This window comes from Nomascus leucogenys, chromosome 5 (assembly GCF_006542625.1).
Source record: "Nomascus leucogenys isolate Asia chromosome 5, Asia_NLE_v1, whole genome shotgun sequence".
Classification (NCBI taxonomy): Eukaryota; Metazoa; Chordata; class Mammalia; order Primates; family Hylobatidae; genus Nomascus; species Nomascus leucogenys.
The window spans coordinates 19,008,918-19,016,419 of record NC_044385.1 but is presented as its reverse complement, the minus strand read 5'-3'; the positions used below and the strand labels follow the sequence as shown (position 1 = coordinate 19,016,419).

At 35.8% G+C, this 7,502-nt stretch overlaps 1 pseudogene; it reads left to right on the top strand.

Moving 5' to 3' along the window:
• The first annotated feature begins 4,804 nt into the window (after positions 1-4,804).
• LOC100600426 lies at positions 4,805-5,288 on the top strand (annotated as a pseudogene).
• Positions 5,289-7,502: the final 2,214 nt, after the last annotated feature.

The following is a 7,502-nucleotide window of genomic DNA, read 5'->3' as shown; positions in this document are numbered from 1 at the left end:
TACACCACCAATGGGTAAAAAAATAATAACACTAAAGTCGAAGTTTCCACCAGATTGGTAAAGTAGCTGTGAAGAATTTTAAATGGTTTTGAGTAAAGTTTCCAAGGAAAGGAGAGACATACCCTCACAATAGTTTTTCTCCAGAAGGACTTTGGGCCCCTTTACAATCTCCCTCTTTCAACTTCTCAGCAAAAATATCAGTTTGAAGTCTGATCAGGCACCTGCAGTAGAGTGTCCTTGCAGATGGTCCCTGAATACACAGCAGCCTGTCCAAGGGTTTATGTGTTTATTCTCTACTTCGTTCCACAAAGATCTGAGGAGGCATTCAGGTGAAATAGATATGACAATATCTATGTGTTAATACACATGATTAAAGACTTTGTTGACGCTGGAATATCAGCAAAATGATAGACTAAGAAGCTCCTAATTTGCATTTCCCCACAGAAACATTTTTTAAAACCTAGAAACTTTCTGAACCAATTTTGTCACAGCACTGGAAAACAGTCAAAGGTTTACAGCAATCAAGTGAAGGCCCAGTCAAAAAAAAGTCATCTTCAAAATGGCAGGGAAATTTTGTGTTTTAACTCACCCTGGCCCCATCCTCTCTCTGGTGTGGCAGCAGTCTTTGTCTTGAAACACAGCAGCCAGCCTTGTTCCAATTTCCTCCATGTAAACTGGAAGAATCAGAGCAGATATTACTTGTAAATTATTATATACATCTCTTTTAAACTGTCTGGGAGATAAGTGAAGGACTGACTCACTAGTCTGTGTTACCTAACTCAGAACACAGCTGGAAAAATAGGTGGACACTGTTAATAAAAGCTGCAAGATCACTATAGGCTCATGGCCTGGGAAAGAGATTTTGAGTGGTGCCATAGAGTAGACCATCTAAGGCCCAGATGAGAAGCTGGAGTAAGACTCTTAGGGAAATTAGGACACTCAAAAGCAGCTGTTACGAGAGAATTTAGAAAGCCATGTGCATGCCCAGGCAAGACACGGGCTCAAAAAGTCTGAAGAAAGCCTGAGGCTTTCACCTGAAGCTGATCCCTAGGGTCTGAATAAGCCTCGCTAGTCTTGAAAGAGTGCTCTAGCACAGAGGCCATCTGAAAAGACTGCAAGAGCCCTTAGCATTGAAGGAAATCTCTGTCAAAGCATTAGCTGAATACAAACTAAAAGAATACAGAATTCAGTGATTACATGTGACAAGGAATAGTCTTGGGAAAACAGTCTGAAAAACTCTCAGACATGGATGCCACAGGCTTCAACAATTTTTACAAAAAAAAAAAACAAAAACAAAAACAGTGACCTCTGGGGAAGGAAAAGATTCTGACTTTCAGAGTCACCACATTGTAACAGTGAGATGCTCAATGTTTACAAAAAACACAAGGTATACAACGAAACAGGAAAACATGGTTCACTCAAGTAAAAAATGAAAAAAAAAAAAAAGATATTGACAGAAACCATCCCTGTGGAAACCCAGACATCAGACTTACGACACAAAAACCTTAAAACAACTGTTTTAAAGATGCTCAAATAACTAAAGGAAAACATGGGCAAATGACTAAAGGAAATCAGAAAAATAATAGCTGAGCAAAATGACAATATTACCAGAGACCAAAATTTTAAAAAATACCAAACAGAAATTTTGGAGCTGTAAATACAATAACTGAAATGAAAATTTCACTAGATGTATTTAACAGCAGATTCAATTTCAACAGGCACAAGAAAGATATATGAACTTGAAGACAAGACAATTGAAATTATCTTGTCTGAGGAATGGAAAGAAAAAAGAATGAAGAAAAGTGAACAGAGCCTAAGAGACTTGTGGGACACCATTAAGCAGACAAACACACATTAGGGAAGTCCCAGAAGTAGAAGAGAGAAAAGAAGGGAAAGAAAGAAAATTGAAAAAAAAAATGGCTAAAAACTCCCCAAATTTGATGCCAGACATGAATGCAAAAATTCAAGAAACTTGACAAACTCTAAGCAGGATAAACTCAAAGAGAACCATACCAAGACACATACCAAGACACTGACAAAAGACAAAGAAAGAATATTGAAACTAGCAAGAGAGAAGCAACTCATAACATACAAAGAATGCTCCCTAAGATTATCGCAGAATTATCATTAGAAACTTTGGATCTCAGGAAGCAATGTGCAGATAGCTTAAAGTACTGAAAGGAAAGTGACCTGTCAACTGAGAATTTTATATGCATAAAAATTGTCTTTCAAAAATGAGAAATTAAGACATTCCCAGATAAACAAAAACTGAAGGAGTTCATTACCTATCCTATGGGAAATGCTAAAGGAGCCCTTGAAGTTTTAATTAAAGAAAACTATACAGCAACTCAAAGCCATATGAAGAAATAAAGATCTCTGTAAATGTAAATACATGGGCAAGTATAAAGCCAGTATTTCTATAATTTTGAACTTATTTTCTACTGGGATTAAAAAAAGAAGGGATAAAATGATTATAAATCTATGTTATTGGGCACACAGTGTTTAAAGATGTCATTTATGATCTGTGACATTAATGACATGAAGGGGAAGATGGAGCTACGTAAGAGTAGTTTTTGTGTGTGATTGAAGTTAAGTTGGTGGTAATTAAATCGGATTGTTATAACTTTAGGAGGTTATATATGGTAACCACATATGGCAACCACAAAGAAAATATCTATAGAATATACACAAAAGTAAATGGGAAGGGAATCAAAATGTATCACTACAAAAAATCACCTAAATACAAAAGAAGGTAGTAATGAAAGAAATGAGATACATGATAATGAAACACAACATATCAAAACTTATGGGATGCATAACTTCAAACTATATATGGTTACAGTAACCAAAGCAGCATGGTACTGGCACAAAAATAGACACATAGACCAACAGAATAGAACACAGAACACAGAAATAAAGCTACACAACTACAAACAACTGATCTTAAATAAAATCAACCAAAGTAAGCAATGGGAAAAAGTTGCTATTAAATAAATGGTGTTGGGAGAACTGGCTAACCATATGCAGAAGAATTAAATTGAACACCTACTTATGACCATATACAAAAAATAACTCAATATGGATTAAAGACTTAAATGTAAGACCTTGAACTATAAAAATCCTGGAAGAAAACCTACAAAATACCCTTCTGGACATTGTCCTAGGCAAAGAGTTTATGACTAAGTCCTCAAAAGCAATTGCAACAAAAACAAAAATTGACAAGTGAGACCTCATTAAACCAAAGAGTCTGCACAGCAAAAGAAACCATCGACAAAGTAAACAGACAACCTATAGAATGGAAGAAAATATTTGCAAACTATGCATCTGGCCATGGACTCATATCCAGAATCTATAAGGAACTTAAACATATCAACAAGCAAAATACAAATAACCCTGTTAAAAAGTGGGCAAATGACATGAACAGACACTTCTCAAAAGAAGACATACGAGTAACCAACAAACATGAAAAAATGCTCAACATTACTATTCATCAGAGAAATGCAAATCAAAATCGCAATGAGACACCATCTCACATCAGTCAGAACGGCTTTTATTAAAACTTCAAAAAATGACAGATGTTGGTGAAGCTGCAGAGAAAAGGCACTGCAAATACACTGTTGGTAGGAATGCAAATTAGTTCAGCCACTGTGGGAAGCAGTTTGGAGATTTCTCAAATAACTAAAAATATAACTACCATTTGACACAGCAATCCTATTACTTGGTATATACCCAAAGGAAAATAAATCATTCTACCAAAAAGACACCTGCACTCATACATTCATCACAGCACTATTCACAATAGCAGAGACAGAATCAACCTAGGTGCCCATCAATTGTGTATTTGATAAAGAAAATGCAGCATATATACACTATGGAATACTATGCAGCCATTAAAAAGAATAAAATCATATCCTTTGCAGCAACATGGATGCAGCTGGAGGCCATTATCCTAAGTGAACTAATGCAGAAACAGAAAACCAAATGTCTCATGTTCTCACTTACAGGTGGAAACTAAACCTTGAGTACACATGGACATAAAGATGGAAAAAACAGACACTAGGGACTCCAAAAGGAGAGGAGGAGAGAGGGGGCAAGGGCTGAAAAGCTTCCTATTGGGTGCTGTGTTCATTATCTGGATAACAGGATCAATAGAAGCCCAAACCTCAGCATCACACAAATACCCTTGTAACAAACCTGCACACGTATCCCCTGAATCTAAAATTAAAAAATTATAATTCAAAATCCCTTATGAGATTCAGTAAAAGTGATGCCAGGAAAAAGCATGTAGATTTAAACATATTAAAAAAGAAGAAAAATCTCAAATTCACAAACAAACTTTATGCCTTAAGAAACTATAAAAAGAAGAATAAACTGAAACCAAAGCTGTCAAAAGGAACATAATTAATAAATAATAAAGATTAGAGCAGAAATTAAAAAAAAACAGAGAGCAGAAAAATAGAGAAAATAACAAAATTAAATGTTGATTATTCAAAAAAACAACACTGAGAAAACTTTAGCTACATTGTCTTAGGAAAAAAGAGAGAAGATTTGAATAACTAAAGTCAGAAATAGAAGTGGGGACATTACCATCAATTTTACAGAAATAAAAAGGATTAAAAGAGAATACGACGGACAATTATACACCAATAAATTGGATAAAGTAGTGAAATTTAAAAATTCCTATAAAACATAAAATCTATCACAATTGACTCATGGAGACATAGAAAATCTGATTAGATCTATAACTAGGAAGGAGATTGAATCGCTTATCAAAAACCTCCAAGAAAGAAAAGACCAGGAATGCGCCCGCCCTGTCCATGGAGACAGGCTGAGGCGACCGGGCTCTGAGGCACCAGGGCTCCAGGACGGCGAAGATGTCGGCTTCCTTAGTCCAGGCAACTAAAAAAACTAAAAAACTAGAAAAACTATGAAAACTAAAAAAACTAGAAAGCGGAAACTGCAGCCAACTAGGGCTGCCTTCACTCTGACACCTTCAGCAGTAAACAAGATAAAACAACTTCTTAAAGATAAGCCTGAGCATGTAGATGTAAATGCTGGTGTCTGAACCAGGGGCTGTAACGGCCTTTCTTATACTCTAGAATATACAAAGACAAAAGGAGATTCTTATGAAGAAGTTATTCAAGATGGAGTCAGTATTCATCGAAAAGAAAGCACAGCTAACACTTTTAGGAACAGAAACGGACTATGTTGAAAACAAAGTATCCAGTGAGTTTGTGTTCAATAACCCAAACATCAAAGGAACTCGTGGCTGTGGAGAAACCTTTTAATATTTGAAATCTCAGGACTCTTCTGGCCATAGGCTCCAGGAAAGCTCATGGAAGCCTTGGGGCTCACTGAAGAAATCACGTGACTGTCACGTGCTTAATGCGTGGCTGCCTTATAAGGAAAATGAAGTGATGCATTTTGAAAATGAAACAAACAAAAAAAATGAAAAGCCTAGGAACAGATGGCTTTACTGGTGAATTCTACTCATTTTTAAAGAAGAATTAACACCAATGCTTCTCAAATTCTTCCCAAAAGTTGGAGAGAAAACACTTCCTAACATTCAATAAAGCCAGCATTACTTTTGATACCAAAGCCAGAAAACAAAATTACAAGAAAACTACAGACCAATATTCCTTGTGAATATTGATACAAAAGTGCCTAACAAAGTACTAGCAAACCAAATTTGGCAACATATTAAAAAATATATACACTATGACCAATGGGGTTTATTCTTGGAATGTAAGAATTGTTCAACATATGACACTAAATCAATGTAATATACCACATTAATAGCATGAAGAGAAAAAAAAACCCACATGAACATCTGAATTGATGAAGAAAAACCATTTGACAAAATTCAACACCCATTTATGATTTTTTTTAAATGCCAAAAAAATAAGGAGTAAGAAGAAGTTTTCCCAACATAGTAGAGTCCATATATGAAAATGCACCACCAGTATCATACTCTATGGTGAAAGACTGAAAGCTTTTAGCCTAAGATCAGGAAGAAAACAAGGGTTCCCATTTGGGGCCGTATGTTCAACACAGTACTGGAAGTTCTAACTGAAGCGATTAGGCAAGAAAAAGAAGGAAGAAAGGAAAGGAATAATAAAACCACTTCTGTTCCCAGTTGACATGATTTTATATGCAGAAGATCACACACACACAAAACCTGTTACAGCTATTAATAACAAGCAAATACAGCAAAGTTTAGGATACAAAATCAACATGCAAAAAAATCGGTAACATTTCTATACACTAACAATGAGCAATTCAAAAAAGAAAATGATTGCATTTACAATAACATCAAAAAATATAAAATACTTAGGAATAAATTTAACCAATGAAGCAAAAGACTTATACACTGAAAATTACAGAACATTGCTACAAGAAATTAAAGAAGACTAAATAAATGGAAAGACATCCTTTGTTCATAGATGATGTCTTGACATTATTAAGATGACAATACTAACCAAAGCAATCTCCATTCATTGCAATTCCTATCAAAATCCTAATAGCGATTTTTGCAAAAATGGAAAAACTCATCCTAAAGTTCATATAAAATCTCAAGGGGCCCCACATAGCCAAAACTATTGAGAAAAAGAAAGAAAATTTGAAATCTGACATTTCCTGATTTCAAAATACACTACAAAGCTACCACAAAAGCAAAACAATGCAGCACTGGCATAAGGATACACAAAAATGTCACTGGAACAGAATACAGAGCCCAGAAATAAATCCTTGCATATTTAGTTGATTGACTTTTAACAAGGGTTTGCAGAGCATTCACTGGGAAAAGGACAGTGTTTTCAACAAATGGTGCTGGAAAAATTGGATATCCATATGTAAAAGAATCACGTTGAACCCTTACCTTACACCATTTACAAAAATTAACTCAAACTTGATCAAAGACCTAAAGGTAAGAGCTAAGACTATAAAACTCTTAGAAAACATCAGGGAAAAGCTTTATGGCTTGGATTTGGCAATGATTTCTCAGATATTACACCAAAAGCACAGGCAACAAAAAGAGAAAATAGATAAATAGAATTTCATCAAAATGAAAAATTTTGTGCACGTAATCTCAGCACTTTGGGAGGCCAAGGCAGGTGGACCGCTTGAGCCCAGGAGTTCGAGACCAGCCTGGGCAACATTGTGAGACCTCATCTCTACAAAAACAAACAAACAAACAACAACAAAAAAAAACCTTTTGTGCCTCAAACGGTACCGTCAAGAGAGTGAAAAGGCAAACCACAGAATGGGATAAAATATTTGTAAATCTTGTATCGATAAAGAATTAATATCCGGAGGCTAGATGAAGTAGCTCACACTTGTAATCCCAACACTTTGGGAAGCCGAAGCAGGCAGATCACCTGAGGTCAGGAGTTCGAGACCAGCCTGGCCAACATGGTGAAACTCCATCTCCACTAAAAATACAAAAATTACCCGAGCATGGTGGCACATGCCTGTAATCCCAGCTACTCAGGAGGCTGAGGCAG